The sequence below is a fragment of the Salarias fasciatus genome, assembly GCF_902148845.1.
Source record: "Salarias fasciatus chromosome 7 unlocalized genomic scaffold, fSalaFa1.1 super_scaffold_4, whole genome shotgun sequence".
NCBI classification, from domain to species: Eukaryota; Metazoa; Chordata; class Actinopteri; order Blenniiformes; family Blenniidae; genus Salarias; species Salarias fasciatus.
The window spans coordinates 27,070,686-27,090,939 of NW_021941229.1; the positions used below are offsets into that span (position 1 = coordinate 27,070,686).

Below are 20,254 nucleotides of genomic sequence, written 5' to 3' on the forward strand. Positions count from 1 at the left end.
CTCGTGTCTTACAGTGTAAGTCCTGGAGTCTTACACTGTAGTTTCCCGTGTTTTACCATGTACTTATCAAAGCAGTGTAATTTTCCTGAACATATGCTTTTACTGTACAGCCTTGATGAGCCACTTCCTCTTAAGAAGCCCCATGGAAGCCCTACAGATTGTTTATACCAATGACAAACTGAAATACTGTAACGTATTGATGAGTGTTTCACATAATAATGACAAGACATGCAGACGTTGTTGAATAATTATATAGTTTTCTTCACATCATCTTTATTATAATATGTTATTTAGTAATGTTCATGTTATTCATGTCTCTGTTTAGGTACAGAGTGATTGTGTAAACAGGTGTAGGAAAAAGATGTATTATGAGTGACACAAAGCCCGAGTATTAGTTTGCCTCTCTTTTTGTTTTTTCTGCACGCCTTTTCCCTTTTTTCTTACTGGCATCCTCCGGGCAGCCTGCCAGTCTGTTCTTCTTTTTTCAGAGGCAGAGGCCACCTGGTCTGGGCTCCTTTTTCCTTTTCTCACAAGTCAAGCAATGAAGAACGATATGAAATGTTAGGAAGAACTTGGCTCTGGTGTGAGATGTATGGAGAAGCTGAAAGTCCTGACAGAGAGGACTGGGGGGGTCCAGGACTGGACACCTTGGTGGAGGAAGGAGAGGGGGAACTGACAGGTTTGATGAGAGGTGTACATTCACTACGGAGTGATATCAGGAGGAGTGTTTAGCATGTGTACCGTCCCAACGGAGTTTCATATAGCGGAGCAGAGGGGGGCTGGAACTTCCAGAAACCGTATAAAAGGGCGAGGCTGAGCTCGGTCTTTGCTCCAGTTCCTTTTGGTCGGGCTGGCTGCCGGGAGTTTTAGTAATAAACCAGAGTAAAATAATCAAAACATGATGCATTATTGATCACTTTTACTTTTAAGAAAACATATTATATTTATTTCAACTAGGAAACTACTACATAAGCTAAACCACTATATAAATAATATTCAGCTACTATATATGAAAGTACTGCGAATTTTCACATAAACATAATTGTGCCCAATTCATCAAAAAAAGTGCCACACAAACTCCACTAAAACTTAGAAAATTACAACTGCAACAATATGTTTTCATTCACATAGATAGTCTACTTTTTAGACCTTTTCTTTTTGATTTCTGCTTTTTCTTCTTTTAGTTCTTGGGCTTCTTCTTCTTCCTTTCGTCTTCTGATGAGGAACCGATTGACAACACCGATCGAGTTGAGAGGTCTTTTGGTTTTGCTGTTGTCAGTAGAAAAAAACAATACATCTTAATTAATGTCATTAATGTATTACAGCTTGATCAACGACCACATCACATGTTTAAGGCTTACAAGTATGTGTGCTTCTGTTACACCCTGTAAAGGGATAGTAAAGGAACAACTTCGACACGCTGTTTGTTGAGTCATATCCAGTGTAATAATGGAGTCTTCAAAATTAAACACAATTTCTGTTACAGCAACTGTCAGATGAAAACCACACAATTAACATTGTTAGAAAAATAACATTGTACCAGTAACACAAAGTATCTTTATAATGGCTTAAATCAAAATTAAACTATACAGTCTCAGTGTTCCGTATGTAACTGAAAATTACAATCTTAGCCATGTAAAGCTGTCATAACCAAAGTAATCAGCGTTTTACCCATAAAATATAAACACAGAAACATGAAACACATTTTCTTATCAAATATATACTCATCAAATGCTGAACAGTGCACAGCAAAATTATAAACGTGGCTCAGAAACAACGCTGCAGTAAAGCCATCCCTCTGTGAAAAACTTTACCGCAGTGAAACACTGCTGCTTGTGCCACCATGCAGTCAGCAAGGAATCTACAATGAGTGTGACATTGTTCTTTTGAATAAAAAAAACTTCACGACTTCCTGAATCAGCACTGGGTGACGTCACGCTCGACGGAAGCCCCTACAGCCCAGAAGTGATGCTCCGGACTGAAAAGGCGGGCGTACGAAATCGAAAGTGAAAGTTTTGCCCCAAAACCCCGCCGACACGTGTCTTTGTGCCTTTTTCACTGGTTATACGGAAATTCTGGACCTTTTCTAGAAGGTATACGGCGAATATCTGCGTTTCACTTCGACCGCACCGCAGCTTCCAGCGTCACGCACGGATAACTTCGTCTTTTCCTGCTGCTCAGGTCTGTAAACGTGAAATCAGGTCCTTCCGCCTGATCTGAGCTGTTCAGAGTTCTGGAGCAGCTCTGGTCTCTCTGGGGCGCAGAACCAGCTTTAGAGTGTGAACACAGCTTGTGTCGAGTGCATTTCTCCGTTACTTTAGAGCAGGGTTGTCCTGGAGGTTCTGCAGCCCTGTGATGATGGTGATAAAGATGTGTTCTCTGACTGCTCCACAGTCTTTTATGATTGTGAGACAACAACGCCCCGGCCCAGGCCCCCCGAGGCTGGAGGCCGGGAGCCACACTTCATCTGTGAGACAGAATGAAAGAAAACATCCAGGAAATCACTTCAGAGGGTTTTGAACTATGTATTTGTTGTTTTTAAAGGAACCTTCAAGAGATGGCTTCAAGACCAAGGAGATGGCACAGCAGAGAGCTGCCGCCTCACCTGTCAGATCTGGTCAATAAACTTCTGCTGGATTCAGATTCTTTCACCTCGGAGCTCAACAGAAAAGAACCAAGGATGAGGGAGATCGTGGAGGAGCTTCTGAGGATTTCTGAAGAAGTCGAAGCCATGCAGGGAAAAGCAGACAATCAGAGAGGAGGTGGAGGTTCTTCCGTGATCGGTGTGTTTGGTGGAGCAGCTCATGCAGATGAAGCTTCGGTTGTAGGTGTAAAAGTAACAAAAGTGATGAGTGTGAAGGAAAGAGGTCAAAAGGCGAAGAATCTGGGAGCAGAGTTTATGAAGACTGTTGAACCGATGAAGCAGCTCTTGGTTCAAATCCATCAAACATGTAAAGATCTGGAGGAGAACGTCTCCAAGTATCAGGCTAAAGAGTCCCTGAAAGATGTGGAGGATCTTCAGGAGCTCCTCCATCAGGTGTCTGAGCTGAAGGAGAAGAGTAGAGGAGCTGTTCATGTGGTGGAGGCTTTTATTCAATATGTAACCGAGTGGCTAACCAAGGTGGTGGTGTTCATCCGGAGCTTGTTTGGCTACACTGAAACACCTGAAGAGGACCGGAAGCTGAGAGACACCATCATTCAGTCAGCTGATAAGTGTCAGAAGATCACTGAGAACTTCTGTCTGATGAGGGAGGAAATGGCAAAGTTCAGGAAGTGAAGAGAACTCACACACACACACACACACACACACACACACACACACACACACACACACACACACACACACACACACACACACACACACACACAGACCCAGAGCCTTCCCTCTGACCTGTTGGATTCATTTGACTGACCTTTGATCCTTCCTGATGTTTCTGTGCTGATGTCTCCAACCTGTCAGGTCAAGTCTACAAAATCATTCCATCTTCTTTGCATGCTGAATTGTCCTCCTATTAATAGTTTAGAGAATATACATGAGATAAAAGAATTCAAAGAAAAAAACGGAGAGGGAGGGGATTAAACCTGTACAAAAGAACAATAAAGGGAAGAATAGAAACTGAGAGAAAGTAAGGAGTGTGTGTGTGTGTGTGGGGGGGGGGGGGGGGGCTTTATGGTCTTTTTCCTGTGAAAATAACAGATTTGCTCTGACAGACGATCTGATTCTGTCCAGTTTCTTTTGTGGGAATTCTTCCATTTTATTCTAGTTCCTGCTGACATATGATACTCTGTACATAACATTTTAATATTTTTCAACCTGAGTTCCACTTGTGGTTAAACTGGTCTGTCTCATGTTGTATTTACGTGTGAAACGACTCGGGATATGCTGCAAACGAATTGCCCTGTGGGATCAATAAAGTTTTCTGAATCTGAATCTGAATCTGAATAACCTGTTACAAAAGTACACAACTAAAGAATATTACGAACAAATTAAACATGTTATATTACTTCCTGCTCCTTTTCAGATCTTTTTTCTTTGTATTCTGTTCTTTGTTTTTCCACTCATTTTTTATGTTTGAAATAAATTCATGCTTTCATTCATTCATACAGACCGCATGTTGTTGTCTGTGGATTTGTTCTCTGCAGTCGAGTCGAGTTCAGTTTAATGAAATGTCAATAAAAATAACTGCAGTGAAGAAACTTTTCTCTGGTCTGATAATGTGATGAAGTCAGGCAGCTGCTGTGTGTCGGATGTTCATCACTGAAGCTCTGTGGTGTGTAACGTCACATCTGACTGATAGAGAGTGGAGAGACAGAGACCAGGAGCCAGGGACCAGGAGCCAGGGACCAGGAGCCAGGGACCAGGAGCCAGGGACCAGGAGCCAGGGACCAGGAGCCAGGGACCAGGAGCCAGGGACCAGGGACCAGGAGCCAGGGACCAGGAGCCAGGGACCAGGAGCCAGGGACCAGGGACCAGGAGCCAGGGACCAGGAGCCAGGGACCAGGAGCCAGGGACCAGGAGCCAGGGACCAGGGACCAGGGACCAGGGACCAGGAGCCAGGGACCAGGAGCCAGGGACCAGGAGCCAGGGACCAGGAGCCAGGGACCAGGGACCAGGAGCCAGGAGCCAGGGACCAGAGACCAGGAGCCAGGGACCAGGAGCCAGGGACCAGGGACCAGGAGCCAGGGACCAGGAGCCAGGGACCAGGAGCCAGGGACCAGGAGCCAGGGACCAGGAGCCAGGGACCAGGAGCCAGGAGCCAGGGACCAGAGACCAGGCCCTGGACAACGGGACCCGGTGCCAGAGGCTCAGACTCTACTGTCCAGGAGAGACTCTGTTCACCACAGGAACATCCAGCTGGACTGAAGTGTGTGTTGTGAGGCAGACTGAAAGCCTCCCGTTCGGCAGCTTGTTGTAATCAGATTCCTTCAAAGCGTCTTTTCTCAGTCGGTGTTAAAAGCAGCAGACTGCTTCAGTCGGACGGTTCTGTCCATCACTACGGTGGGAAAACACAGAATCCTCCTCAGTGGATGTGAGAGGAGGGCAGAGGAGGTCGTGATGCTGAGTGAAGCTATTTCAGACAAATCGTTTGTAAAAACGGGCTCTTCACAAACACAATGTCCCGTCCAGAGTTTAGTCTGACGGCTTTTTCAGTATGTGATGTTAAATGATCATTTCTCTGTGTGATAATGGGACGGACGCATCTTTCTAAAATATTCTAACTGAGATGCTTAATATTGTAGCGACCGCGGGGGTCGCTAGGGGCGCTAGGGAGCCACTGCCCCAGAACTGAGTGTTCCAGGGAGCCGCGGGGCATTATGGGAGCTCCCCGTTCGGGACTTTCAGGGCCATATATGGGGGTTATGTGATTTATTTGCGTTTCCTTTTGTTGTGGTTGTGTTTTGCTTACTGTTGCTGTTTGTGTCCTTTTATGTTCATTATGTGTCGGACCGTGGGTCTAGGGGGTCACTTGGGGGGTTGAGCTGGGGCTTTTATTTTGTCTCTATGTTGGTGTGTTAAGTTTCCTTGCTTGGTTGTTTTCACAATAAAGCTTCAGTTGAGCAACAGAGCAGACCTCGCCTCGTCTTCTTGCCCGCAAGTTGCTGCTCCAACGCCTCAATATAGACCTGCACATATGACCCCCCCTCCCACACACACACACACACAGATTGTTTCAGTTTTTTAAAGAATGTAATCTTCCTGGACTTTAGACAGCGGGACAGACAGAGCCGTCTCTCTGTAAATCCAGTTGCGATCATGCGGGCGCATGTGCAGCAGGGTCTGGTCCGGATCGTGTTCCGGGTCCGGATCGTGTTCCGGGTCCGGATCGGGTCCTGCCAGGCTCTCTCTGCATGCTGTCAGAAACAGAGTGTTCAGCGGCGAGACGAGCCCCAGAAGAAGCTGGAACGGGTTCATGAAGCGATGCAGGGTTTTTTCAGTAAAAGAGAAGAACTGAACCATCGTTATTCAAACCGGATCACAAGCAGTTCCTGGACTCAGAAGACCAGATTCCCTGTGGATAGAACCTGGCAGAACAGGATTTAATGTCCCTTTTGACCGAAATATTCTGATGACCACAAATTCAGGATAGAAAAGGAGGAGCCAGGGGTAACATTGGGGTTTTTAGAACCCGGAATATGAGCAGATTGAGGTTTTTGCAGGTGTTTTCATGGCTGACAGCAGCCGGTTACTGAGGATTTCGGGTTAAGAAAGGGTTCCTGCCTGCATGGAAACGTATCCACTGTTACAACTGTCACTGTGCTGTCCCTCCATCCTGCCCCCCCCCCCCCCCCCCCCCCCCCCCCGTACCTCTTATATCATCTCTCATCGTGTATAGAGCGGTATATCCTACTTCTACCTAATTCTACCTGTTATAATGTCAGCTCTCATTTCCTTTATTTTTCATTTCTAGTCAGTCAAAAACCAAAAGCTGGTTTAATGAGGACAAAAAGTGTGATTTTTAGGAAACAGGCTCCATCTTCAGCTCATTGCTGAGTTCCCGTTCCTTCACTAACGGCCCATTCTGGCAGTTCAGCAGGAAGCAGGCCACACTGAACAGCTGATCCACGCTGCTGCTTACAGACAGTGGTACGTCCTCCTCACTTTGCTCTCCTTCGCTCTCCTCGTGCACGTCTCCACGTGCACTCAGCCGTGCAACTGACTGCGTCCGGAGCGCTTCCTCTCCCCTCGGTTGTTGTTTGTTGCTGAGAAAGGCGGGCTGGTGCACCCTCCAGCGAGCGAGGTCGTCTCCAACCAACCCTCTGTCCACCGTGACCGCCACTGCTGCTTCAGCAGCTTTACAACCCCTGAAGACCCCGAGGTCTCCCAATCAATCAGTCAATCCATCAAACTTTATGTGTAGAGCACTTTTCATGATAATAAAAACAACGCAAAGTGCTGAACAGTAAAAACAGTCATACAAACAAAAGAATAAAAACCGCACCATCAGTAAATATACACCACACACACACGCACGTACGCACGCACGCACGCACAAACAGATATACACCCAATTTTTGCCCATAGCAAGGCAGACGAGACATGGCATGGCACTAAGCATCATGGGAAAACACGGTGGGGCGTCCACGCCAGGAGAAGGAGAAGGTCATTAGTACTGGGGCCCCAGCGCCCGACCCCCGACCCCGTCAGACCAACGGGAACCCGCACACCAAGGTGTGGAGCCCCCCAGGCCAGCCAGGACCAGAGGACTCGAGCGCAGTGATCCCAGCAGAGGACCAGGACCAGCTCCTGGTGTGAAGAACCCCCCCAGTGTGAAGGACCCCCTCAGAGTGAAGGACCCCCTCAGAGTGAAGGACCCCCTCAGAGTGAAGGACCCCCCCAGAGTGAAGGACCCCCTCAGAGTGAAGGACCCCCCCCAGAGTGAAGGACCCCCCTCAGAGTGAAGGACCCCCCCCCCCTCAGAGTGAAGGACCCCCTCAGAGTGAAGGACCCCCCCCCTCAGAGTGAAGGACCCCCTCAGAGTGAAGGACCCCCCCAGAGTGAAGGACCCCCTCAGAGTGAAGGACCCCCCCCTCAGAGTGAAGGACCCCCCCAGAGTGAAGGACCCCCCCCTCAGAGTGAAGGACCCCCTCAGAGTGAAGGACCCCCCCAGAGTGAAGGACCCCCTCAGAGTGAAGGACCCCCCCCCCTCAGAGTGAAGGACCCCCCCAGAGTGAAGGACCCCCTCAGAGTGAAGGACCCCCCTCAGAGTGAAGGACCCCCCCCCCCTCAGAGTGAAGGACCCCCTCAGAGTGAAGGACCCCCCCCAGAGTGAAGGACCCCCCCCCCCTCAGAGTGAAGGACCCCCCTCAGAGTGAAGGACCCCCCCCTCAGAGTGAAGGACCCCCCCAGAGTGAAGGACCCCCCCCCCCCTCAGGAAACTCTGGAGTTAAACAGCTAAAAACATAAAAAGACATGATACAAAGCTAATAAAAAAAATAAGTAAGATGAGATTATAAAATAGAAAAGTAAAATAAATGAAAAGTACATAGTAAAAATAGAACGAATAAATAGGATGAGTAGATTAAACATTAAAATGACCAAAAATAAAAATGATGGAGATAAGAAGTATAGAAGGTTAATTAAAAGCCAGATTAAAAAGGAGTGTTTTTCAACCTCCCTTTAAAACTATCAACAGTCTCTGTGGTCCTGAGGGTCTCTGGTCCTGAGGGTCTCTGGTCCTGAGAGTCTCTGGTCCTGAGGGTCTCTGGTCCTGAGGGTCTCTGGTCCTGAGGGTCTCTGGTTCTGAGGGTCTCTGGTCCTGAGGGTCTCTGGTTCTGAGGGTCTCTGGTCCTGAGGGTCTCTGGTCCTGAGGGTCTCTGGTCCTGAGGGTCTCTGGTCCTGAGGGTCTCCGGCAGGCTGTTCCACAGGCGGGGCCGTAGTGGGGGGGTCTTGGTTCTAGCGTTGGGAACACACAATAAGCCGCTGCCAGAGGACCTCAGGGCCGCGAGGGTCGATACGGCAAAAACAGATCAGCTAAATAAGAAGGAGTGAGGCCATTAAGACATTTAAAAACTACGTAATAAAAGAACTATTTTCTCCCCCTCTCCCTCTGAAACCACCGGAAGCTTTGACAGGAAGTACTCGCCCACACCCTCACGCTCCACCGGCAGCAATGTGCAAGAAGCCTGTTAGTCTTCAGGGGAATTCATTCAGGAAATTTCAATGGAAAACCCCGTTTTCCCACCTGGGTTACACTCTGGAGCCACAGCCTGTCTGGAGCAACGCCTGGTGCATGATGGGATATGGACAGTTGTTGACACTTCCTGGTCGGCTTCGTCTCCCTTGATGGACGTCAGCAGGACAGTCGCTGTCCGTGGTGCTGAAGCTCCGCCTTACAGACATGCTGATGCTGTCAGGTCATCTTCATCCTGAGCTTCATGATTTGGGCTTAAAGGGCGTGGTCATGTGGTGTGGTGTGACGACAAAGATTCCTCATTCTTGCAGGTCAATGCAGGTCACTAAAGGTTACTAAAGGTCGCTGCAGGTCACTAAAGCAGTTTGTTTTCATCCTGTACTTAGACTGTCTCTGCCATTCCCGGTTTGTACCAGCAGGGGGCGTCCAGCACCAGACCAGTGGGGAAGCTGAGGCGGAGTGAAGCAGCTTCCTGCAGCTGTGAGGTCTGCTTCTCTCTGATGGACTGTCAGCAACACATCCAGAACAGCTGGACTTTAAATCCTGAACATCCAGGACAGCACGAGACAAACAAGGTTCACATGAAGAGAAATAAACAACAACATTCTGATACAAACACCTTCAACCAGCTTCGTGTCATTACAGCGTCAGCAGAGTCAGAGACACGTCAACAGAAATCACATCCCTGTCCTCAGCTTCAGTAAGGACCAGACTCATCATTTCACTGAACCTGGGCATCAGTGGCTGACGGGGTCACTGTGTTCTGGCCCAGAAGTCCTGGAGGAAGGAGGACGGTTGGTGCTGCTGCTCTGCCGATGGCTCGACCTGGAGGAAGCAGAAACACCAGAATGAACCTTTAGAACACCAGCTGAGCTTCTTGTGTCTATATCAGCATTAAAAGCTGCTGATCAGGAGGAAAACCTGTTAATGAACGGTTTACCGTCTTCAGCTGGGCTGATAAAATCCATGAAAACAGTCAAAACAGGCAGAAATCCCTCTTTCAGTAGATGGACTGATGTGACTCTTCAGTTCCTGCTGGGGTCTGAATTAATGAACCTTCAACACGACAAGCAGGTCATTTACCTTTTAAACAATTTAATGAATGAACATTTAAATATAGCATGAAGTCTGAACATTTTAAATAGTTTTATAATATTTACCCCACTTTCCTCTTTTATGAGAGAGAGAGAGAGAGAGAGAGAGAGAGAGAGAGAGAGAGAGAGAGAGAGAGAGAGAGAGCAGCTGCTCCTTATCTTCATCAAACCACCTGTCAGTTGAACGTATGAATTCAAAAGTGAAAGTTTTGCCCCAAACCGACGCTGATGCTTATCTTCCATGCTGGACCTTTTCTAGAAGGTTTATCTGCGTTTATTTGCGTTTCACTTCGACGGCACCGCAGCTTCCAGCGTCACGCACGGATAACCGCGTCTTTTCCTGCTGCTCAGGTGTGTAAAGGTGAGATCAGGTCCTTCAGCCTGATCTGAGATGATGTTCAGAGCTCTGGAGCTTTGGAGTTTGAACATAGTTTGCGTCGAGTGTATTTCACAGTGAGTTTAAAGTGACCACGATGTGGCAGCATGGGGGAATATTCAATGTTCACCAAACTGAAAGGATTACAAAATAAACGTCAAGCTCCGCGGATCACAACTCACCTTCTTTTTTAAGTAATAGAAGATATATTAATACTGTTGCTGGAAAACATAACGGAACAACGAAGTACATCAAGTAAAGCTTTAATAATGCTGATTTCGAGTCAATAAGTCAAAGAATCTGCCAGTAATTGAGCTAAAACACTGCTTTTCCATCAAAATATGAATAGAAACTACTGACAATACTGACGGGGTGTCTGAACCGCTGGACGTTTATTTTGCAGTCCTTTCGGCTTGACTTTTACCGTAATGCTGAGAATATGTGCGCCCCGCTAAACACCGTGTGGCTGGCTTGACCGCAGTGAATACCTGGATGTTTAAAGGGGACATATTCAGCTTTTTTCACTCTGTGAAGCGTTTCCTATAGTAGTATGTGTTTCCGTAGCCTCATTATGACGTTCAAATGTGAAAACGCTCTGTTTCCTCCCGGTCTTGCTCCACCAAACTTTGTGAAAATGAAACTGAAGCTGAAATGGTGGAGTTTGTGTTTGTTTTGCTTATCCTGAAATAAGCAGATTTAACTCCTCCCCCTGACTGTGCCCCACCATGTGTGTGTGAGAGAGTGGGCGTGGCCAGATGCGTTCAAGTGCATACCGGAAAGCAGGCTCAGAAACAGCCAGTTCTGAGGAGGACTCGTCAGAGCCACGTTTTAGACCGCTCAAACTCTGAACATAGCATGAAGTTGGGGCGAACAAACTTAAATACTATGTTATTGGGCTTCTGAGACCGATAAGATGTGACTGAAAAATAGCATAATATGTCCCCTTTAATGAGAGCTGTGAGACGAACTGCAAACAGAACAACTGCAGCAGAACTGAAGGAAGAGCAGGAGCTCCTGTTCTGTCTGCTGCTTCTTTCCTATGAGTTTCATGTGAACGCAGAGTATTTTGTGTTATTTTTGTAGCGCTGTAGTGCATGATGGGATTTTGTACTGATGAGATATTTTCACTGCTGTTTGATCTCCTCTCAGAAGAAGAGGTTGGAGCCCCCAGACCCCCCGAGGCTGGAGGCCGGTGAGAGACAGAATGAAAGAAAACATCCAGGAAATCACTTCAGAGGGTTTGAAACTATTTATTTGTTGTTTTTAAAGGAACCTTCAAGAGATGGATTCACCTCCAAGGAGACGGCACAGCAGAGACCAGCCGTTTGACCTGTCAGATCTGGTCATTAAACTTCAGCTGGATTCAGATTCTTTCACCTCGCTGCTCAACAGCAATGAACCAAGGATGAGGGAGATCGTGGAGGAGCTTCTGAGGATTTCTGAAGAAGTCAAAGACATGCAGAGAGGAACAGATGGTCTAAGAACAGCCGGAGCTGTAGGAGCTGCAGGTGGAGCTGCTCTCCTCCTGCTCAGTGTAGCAGTCCCAGTTCTTCTTCCATTTGCTGCTGCTGCTGCTGGTGCAGCTGGTGCAGCTGGTGGTGCAGCTGCTCTTACAGGTGGAGGTGCTGTCATCAGTGCAAATATCACTAAAATGATGAGTGAGAGTGGAAGTGCTGAAAAGGTGAAGAATATGGGAGCAGAGTTTATGAAGACTGTTGAACCGATGAAGCAGCTCTTGGTTCAAATCCATCAAACATGTGAAGATCTGGAGGAGAAAGGCTCCAAGTATCAGGCTGAAGAGTCCCTGAAAGATGTGGAGGATCTTCAGAAGGTCCTCCATCAGGTGTCTGAGCTGAAGGAGAAGAGTGGAGGAGCTGTTGATGTGGTGGAGGTGTTGATTCAATCAGTAACCGGCCTGCTGCTGCTGCTCGTGAACGTTATCAGAGTCACTGCAACACCTGAAGAAGACCAGAAGCTGAGAGACGCCATCATTCAGTCAGCTGATCAGAGCCAGAGGCTCACTGAGGACTTCTGTCTGATGAGGGAGGAACTGGCAAAGTTCAGGAAGTGAAGAGAACACACACACACACACACACACACACACACATACACACACACACACACACACACACACACACACACACACACACACACACACACACACACACACACACACACACACACACAGTCTTGTATTTCTATCCTTGTGGGGACCGTCCATTGACTCCCATTCATGTCTAGCCCCTAACCCTGACCCTTACCCTAACCCTAACCCACACCACAACAAAGCCTAACCCTAAAGAAATGTTTTTGCACTTTTACTGTTTTTAGTAACAACAACATGGTCAAGAAAACACTGTTTCTCCTACTTAGGACCGGAAAAAGGTCCCACAAGGCACGTCGTTTCACGTTTTGCTATCCTTGTGGGGACATTTGGCCCCGACAAGGATAGAAATACAAGAACACACACACACACACACACACACACACACACACACACACACCCAGACACAGACCCAGAGCCCTCCTTCCTGGATCCGGTGGTTCCTTCTCTGTTGGGTTCATTCGACTGACCTTTGATCCTTCCTGATGTTTCTGTGCTGATATCTCCAACCTGTCAGGTCACGTCTACAAAAAAAAAAACAACAGGAGAGGGTTAAACTTCTACAAAAGATCTATAAAAGCAGAACAATAAAGGGGAGAATGGAAACAGAGAAAGTAAGGGGGGGGGGGTCTTTATGGGGTTAATAGGTCTTTTTCTTGTGAAAATAACAGATTTGCTCTGACAGAGGATCCATTTTATTCTAGTTCCTGCTGACATATGATACTCTGTACATAACCTGTTACAAAAGTACACAACTAAAGAATATTACATACAAATTAAACAGGTTTTTTTTACTTCCTGCTCCTTTTCAGACTTTTTTTCTTTGTATTCTGTTTGTTAAGATATGCTCTCACATTGTTTTTTTCTTTTTTCCAAATGTGTTTGGGCAATTTACTTAATTTATGCCACCTGTGAGTGGGCGTTGTCTCTTTCATTTGCCTTCAATAAAATGCCTCAGGAAAACTGAGGGCAGTCCACTGCTGGCTGCGTAAAGTGAGGTGCTGTTTCGTCTCCAAATATTATTTTCCTCCGTCTTGTAATGTGCCTATGCTGCTGCGCATCGCTATGCTAAGAGGTTATGGGCCCAGCCAAGCTGTAACCTGGAAGAGACTCTTAATGCAGCACTTAATTGAGCCAAGGTGCGCGCAATCTCTAGAAGGAGCTGCACCTGTGGCCACAGCACAATGACGGCAAGAAGGAAAGCAGAGCTGAGTGCAAGCCGCTGGTCTCGCTTGGTTTTTGATGGTGATGAAAATAACTATGAGTTATGGGAGACAAAATTTTTGGGGCATCTTCGCCTACAAGGTTTAAAAGAAACCATCCTGACAGTGCCCGCAGATGCGGCGGATGAAGCTGAAGTGGCAAAGAACGAGGAGGCCTATGCGGAGCTCATCCAGTTCCTCGATGACAAAAGCCTGTCTCTGGTGATGCGGGAAGCACCCGATGATGGCCGAGCGGCGCTGACAATTTTAAGGAACTACTACCAGGGCAGAGGGAAGCCACGCATCGTAAGCCTTTACACAGAACTGACCTCGCTCCAAAAGTTGAGTAGCGAGAGTGTGACGGATTATGTGATAAGAGCCGAGACAGCCATCACAGCATTGAGAAACGCTGGAGAGACCTTGAGTGATGGGCTATTGGTGGCAATGGTTTTGAAGGGGCTACCCGAGTCCTACAAGCCTTTTGTGATCCACATTACTCAAGCAGCCGAGCCCGTAGCTTTTGCTGAATTTAAGACAAAATTGAGAAGCTACGAAGACACAGAAAAAATGCGTGCAACTGTCGAAGAGGACAATGTGATGACAGCGCGGGGCAGACGGGCAGCGAGGCCTGCCAGAGGCGCAGGTCCAGGTGACCGAGAGCGGCAGCTAACTGTTGCGAAGGACGAGGTGTGTTTCCGATGTGGAACTGTCGGACACCGAGCTCGCACCTGTCAGCGCAAAGTGTGGTGCAGACATTGCAGGAGCACAACACACAGAACTGAGACCTGCAGGAGCCAAAACCGCCGAGATGATGCCCGCAAAGCCGCGGAGACGACGGAGGCGCACGAGTACGCGTTCCGGCTGAGTGACATGTCAGCGGACCACCCGCCGGGCCGAGATGTGAACGTGAGGGGCCTGATGGTCGACTGCGGTGCAACCTCGCACATCATCACGGACCACGCCAAGTTTAAAAGTTTCGACGAGAGCTTCAAGGCCGAGTCTCACTGCGTGGAGCTGGCGGATGGGACGCGGTGCAGCGGTGTAGCAGAGAAGCGAGGGGACGCGGTCGTTTTTCTGACGGATAGCAGAGGCAGAAAGCTGAAGACAACGCTGAGAGACGCTTTGTACATCCCCTCCTACCCGCAAGACATCTTCTCCGTTAAAGCAGCTACGGCCAGTGACGCGACAGTGATCTTCAAGAAGGACAAGGACGTGCTGATCCACAAAGACGGTACGAAATTCAACATACACGTTCATAACAGACTTTATTATTTACACACTGTAGACAATGATGTGACGTGTGAAGACAATGCGAAGGGGTGTTTTGACCTACAAAAATGGCATGAAATCTTGGGTCACTGCAACTATGATGACGTTCTGAAATTGCCGCCTGTAGTAGAGGGCATGAAAATTAAAGGGGCAACAAGAAAACCTCCACATTGTGACGTATGCATACAGGGCAAATTTGTGCAGACTGTAAATAAAAAGCCTGATGCAAGGGCCACGGAACCACTAGGGCTGGTCCACACAGACTTGGCAGGGCCGATAACGCCCCAGTCGAGAGAAGGATTTAAGTATGCACTTTCCTTTACGGATGATTTTTCCAGTGTTGTGTTTGTGTATTTTCTGAAAAATAAATGTGACACAGTGGAAGCCACAGAGCGATTTCTGGCTGATGTAGCACCTTATGGTAAAGTCAAGAGACTAAGGTCTGATAATGGTACAGAATATACATCCAAAAGTTTTAAATCTTTAATGACCAAAAATAGAATAAAGCATGAAACATCAGCTCCAAACTCGCCACACCAGAATGGCACAGCTGAGCGCAATTGGCGCACACTTTTTGATATGGGAAGATGTATGTTAATAGAGAGTGGGCTACCAAAAAGTCTTTGGCCTTATGCAATACAGACAGCAGCAGTAATCCGAAATCGTTGTTTTAATCACAGAACAAAGCAAACTCCTGTGCAGTCTCTAACTGGGAGGCAACCCAATCTCTCAAAAATGCAAAAATTTGGCTCAGAGTGTTACTCTTATGTTCACGAAAAGAAGAAACTCGACCCCCGGGGTGTGAAAGGCATTTTTGTTGGCTATGACAAATCGAGTCCAGCATATTTTGTTTATTTCCCTGAATCTGGCAAGGTTTCAAAAAATAGACTAGTTAAGTTCGTTTCTGAACCCAGAGTTGAGGAACAAAACCCAAATGTTCTACCACCAGCTGAGTCTGACTGTTGGGATCTGAGGATCAGGTACCCAGACCGCAGCAGGACTGACAGACCCCAGCAAAATGCTGTTCCAGCCATTGAAGAAGAACTTGTTCCAGCCAATGAATCTGAAGAAAGTAATCAGCCACAAACAGTGGAAGTTAAAAGTGAACCCAGAACTTACCCTTCTAGAGTGCGAAATAAACCAGCCTACCTTCGTGACTATGTTTCTCTGTCAGCAGCTGAAGAAAACAATCTAGTCCAAAGTAACATAGATTATTGCTACAGAGTAACGTGCAACATTCCCGTCACCTTTCAAGAAGCAATAAATTCAGACAAGTCAAATGAGTGGAGAAATGCTATGGGTGAAGAAATGCAATCTCTGACAGAAAATAATACATTCATTTTAACCAATTTGCCTCCGGGTAAGAAAGCAGTGGGGGGTAGATGGGTTTATACAATAAAGAAAAATATTGATGGGTCAGAAAAATATAAGGCCAGATATGTGGCAAAAGGCTACAGCCAAAAACACGGTATTGATTATTTTGACACATTTTCTCCTACTGCCAACTTGACGAGTGTTAGAGTGCTAATGCAGAAAGCAACCCAAGAAAACTTGATTTTGCACCAAATGGATGTCAAAACAGCTTATTTAAATGCACCAATTGATTGTGAAATATACATGGATCAACCACAGGGATACGAGGTAAAATCAAACAATGGTGAAAAATTAGTTTGTAAATTACAGCGCTCATTGTATGGACTCAAGCAGTCTGGCAGAAATTGGAACAGACTGCTGCACAAACATCTGAATGAAAACGGTTTTGTGCAAAATCAAGCTGACAACTGTGTTTACACCAGAGTGACCGAACAACACAAAGTGTTTATTTTGATATGGGTTGATGACTCATCATTGCAGCAAGTGACGAAAATGTACTGAAATCTGTTAAAGACAAACTTTCATCAAGATTTCAGATGAAGGATTTGGGTGAACTCAAACATTTCCTCGGTATTGATTTTCTACAAACGGATATTTGTGTGAAAATGTCACAAGCTAAATATGTAGAAAAAATCCTTGAAAGGTTTGACATGCAGGATTGCAAACCAAGGGGTACACCTTGTGAACAAAAACTCCACTATGACGATAGTGCTGATATAATGACAGATGTTACAAAGTACAGAGAAGCTGTTGGTAGTCTTATTTATTTGTCAATGTGTACAAGACCAGATTTAAGTTTTATAGTAAGTAAACTATCACAGTATTTTTCAACCCCAACTGAAGAGCAATGGGTTTCTGTTAAGCATGTTTTGCGTTATCTTAAAGGTACAACTGATAAAGGGCTATGCTATTTCAAATCTGAATCTTTAAGTTTACAAGCGTATAGTGATGCTGATTGGGCAGCCGAAAGTGACCGACGCAGTACTACAGGTTACTGTGTAAGCTTAACTAATAATGGCGCTTTAGTCTCATGGAAAACTAAAAAACAGCCCACTGTTGCCTTGTCAACCTGTGAGGCCGAGTACATGGCCTTAGTAGCCACTGTCCAGGAATGTATGTATCTCAAACATCTTTTGGATACACTTGATGATCGAGTGTATCCACCGCCAAAGATTTTTGAGGACAACCAAGGCACAATTGCGTTAGCCAAGAATCCAATCAGAAGGCAAAGATGTAAACACATAGACATAAAATATCATTTTATTCGGTCCATTATTAATGAGGGATGCATTGTGTTACAATATTGTCCGACTGAGGAAATGGTTGCAGACCTGATGACCAAGCCTGCAACAAAGTCAAAGTTGACAAGGTTTGCCTCATTTATCTTTGGAGAATGATTGTATTTTCCCTGTTAAACTGAAGAAAAATGCTAAACTAAAGTTTTGTGTGACAGGTTAAGATTGTGTTATGAATTTGAATTTATTTTGGTGAGTAATTTTCAGAAGAATCTTTATTTTTAAGACAAATTACCCAGTTATTGCAATGTAAGAACAAGTGGGGGTGTTAAGATATGCTCTCACATTGTTTTTTTCTTTTTTCCAAATGTGTTTGGGCAATTTACTTAATTTATGCCACCTGTGAGTGGGCGTTGTCTCTTTCATTTGCCTTCAATAAAATGCCTCAGGAAAACTGAGGGCAGTCCACTGCTGGCTGCGTAAAGTGAGGTGCTGTTTCGTCTCCAAATATTATTTTCCTCCGTCTTGTAATGTGCCTATGCTGCTGCGCATCGCTATGCTAAGACTGTTCTTTGTTTTTCAACTCAGTTTTTATGTTTGTGTGGCATTTAGAGCCATTAGTGGATTGAGAAGTGTTGTTTTATAAGCAGTGTCTAACTCTGACCAGTAGAGGGCGCGTTCGCTACACAGTGTGTTCAGGGTTCGGGATAGTCTCGCGTGATTACACTCCGAGAACGGGAACACACACGGAAGTCAGTGAATGTATCAACCAATGACGTATAGAATGACCAGACGCTCACTTCCCCCTGAGAGACGGCAAATCGCAGCTGACTTCCGGTAGTGGCAAAAAGCGGATTCAGAGTGGGATCCAGCACGGTGTGTGACTTTGTGTTTCGTGATTTACCAAGGTACAGTAAACTTCTGTGTTGGAATCAAGTCACAGTGCTTGAGATACATTGTGAACACCAAGCCAGGAGACCCAGGAGTTTTTTTTTTTTTTTAATTTTATCTCCTCTGAAACAGAAGTCACAAAGACAAGTGTAACCTGCGACTACAGAATGTGCAATTAATATGTCACTGTGTGCATTTTTTCATTTACTGTGAATAAACTTTTAATTTTTATTGCAATTACTGTGTTTCATGCTTTCATTTTTTCCATTTCTTGTCTTCCTTTGGCTGTTTCACCCAATCTGTTGTAATTATTGTAGAAATGAGTGTCGTTGTATTCAATGGACCCCACTGCTTAAACTGACTTGATTTTTTATTACACTACTTTATCTCTTACATTTTACTCTGAGAAACCTCTGTGTATGTTAAGGTATTCAGTTCAGTTCAGTTCTTTATTGAGCATTAAAGCACTATTACATAAATATATTACATAAATACTCTGCATGTTCTGACTGCAACAATTGCTCCTCCAGAAACTTTTTATCGCCATTTTTGTGGGAGGAAAAGAGCAACCACTCCAAGGTCTGTGGGTCTGAGCAGCTGTGAAAGTCCAGCTGAATCATTTGAATTGGAGGAAAATTGTTTAAAACATTAACTTTCTTATTTGGTATTGTTTCTGTTTTGGCAGAAACATCATTGATTTCAATCAGCAGTTAAGGGACCGTGTACAATTTACAAGACGCTGCAACAGTGAAGACAAACGCCATGTCCAATAAATTTGATAGGAGACAAATGAAGGTTGTGGTGATTATGGTGACACTGCAGTGAATCCCACTGGTGGTATTACGTTTTTTTTGTGTTAGTTTTTTTTTTTTTTTTGGTGTTTATCTTCACTGTTGCAGCGTCTTGTAAATTGTAGACGGTCCCTGAACCCCACAGCAGGACCGGCTGCTTATGGAAATCAATACTGTTAATGATGCTTGATAGACACACACTTTTAATAAAAATGAGCTTGTAGCCTGTCGTCCAGCTCACAGCGACGGGATGCAGGCGCCCTTTGTAAGTTTCTGACGTTTTGTTTAAGAGTTATTGAGACCGAAAGTCAGCATCTGTCAACTACAAACAGGCTTTGTTTTTTCTTGTCTGTTAGGGCTAAACAGCGCTGTGGTCGCCATGACAACGTGCCTAGGACAGAGATTTACTGTCTGCTAACAGTCAAAGCCATAAAATAACATATATTGTCCCATCAGTGATGACCAGCAGGCCTTGAAGTCTGTATTTACACTGGATTCCACAGCGCCCCACAGCTTCTTGCCACTACCGGAAGTCAGCGCCGATTTGCCGCTGCTGTCCGCCGAGCAGCGAGCGGTCTGGTCATTCTATACGTCATTGGTATCAACTGTGGTGTTAAAAGACATTTTTTTTGCTCTTTACAGAACCAAAAAAAAAAAAAAAAAAATCAAACTAAATGTGTAGTGGAGGACAACTTTGCCTTGTGCCACGCTACAGATTTTGGTAGCTGAGGATGGTTGATTCAGCCCACGGCCCAGTCGCATAGATGTGCAGACGGACAGAGCAGAGGAGGACCATGGAGGAAATAAGGGATGATATAAGCAGGATTCTACTGAGGCTGGAGGAGAAGGAGCTCATTTCCCTGTGCGAGCATCTAAAGTGTACTGCACCTGTGGGGGGGTTTGCCAGCAAGAGAAGACGCACCTTAATCAGGTTGGTGGAAATAACATTACATGAAATCGAGGAGGGTGAAGAGTCCGAAGAGTCATATCAGCAGTATCTGCAACGTGTACTGTCCTACCCGGCCTCTCTGAAGCCGACAAAATGGGAAACAGAAGCTGAGGTCGCAGTTCAGGAGACAAGTGAGCTGGAGAAGTTAAAAATTCAGGACCAGAAGTTACAGCAGCAGATGGAAGAAGACATTGGGGCGCTGGAGGTCAAGATCAAGCAGAAGACACAAGCAGTAGGGGGAGCTACTGAGCCTGGCATCGAGACCACAAAGGAAGAGGACAAGAACGGCCATGCAGCACCAACCAGACTGCCTGAGGTGACACTGAGCGGGAGTTT

General features: G+C 46.0%; 3 long non-coding RNA genes across 3 annotated transcripts; 2 read left to right on the forward strand and 1 right to left on the reverse strand.

Moving 5' to 3' along the window:
* Nucleotides 1–2,007: 2,007 nt before the first annotated feature.
* LOC115382494 (uncharacterized) lies at nucleotides 2,008–3,372 on the forward strand. Its single transcript, XR_003930565.1, has 2 exons — nucleotides 2,008–2,181; nucleotides 2,545–3,372. It is a non-coding gene; the product is annotated as an uncharacterized LOC115382494 (long non-coding RNA).
* A 4,965-nt stretch (nucleotides 3,373–8,337) lies between these two features.
* LOC115382499 (uncharacterized) lies at nucleotides 8,338–9,758 on the reverse strand. The gene is made up of 4 exons (XR_003930572.1): nucleotides 9,574–9,758; nucleotides 9,364–9,458; nucleotides 8,685–9,176; nucleotides 8,338–8,395 (listed from the first exon to the last, which is right to left on the reverse strand). It is a non-coding gene; the product is annotated as an uncharacterized LOC115382499 (long non-coding RNA).
* Nucleotides 9,759–9,966: 208 nt separating this feature from the next.
* On the forward strand, nucleotides 9,967–12,293 carry LOC115382492 (uncharacterized). The gene is made up of 3 exons (XR_003930563.1): nucleotides 9,967–10,078; nucleotides 11,253–11,295; nucleotides 11,373–12,293. It is a non-coding gene; the product is annotated as an uncharacterized LOC115382492 (long non-coding RNA).
* The last annotated feature ends 7,961 nt before the right edge of the window (nucleotides 12,294–20,254 follow it).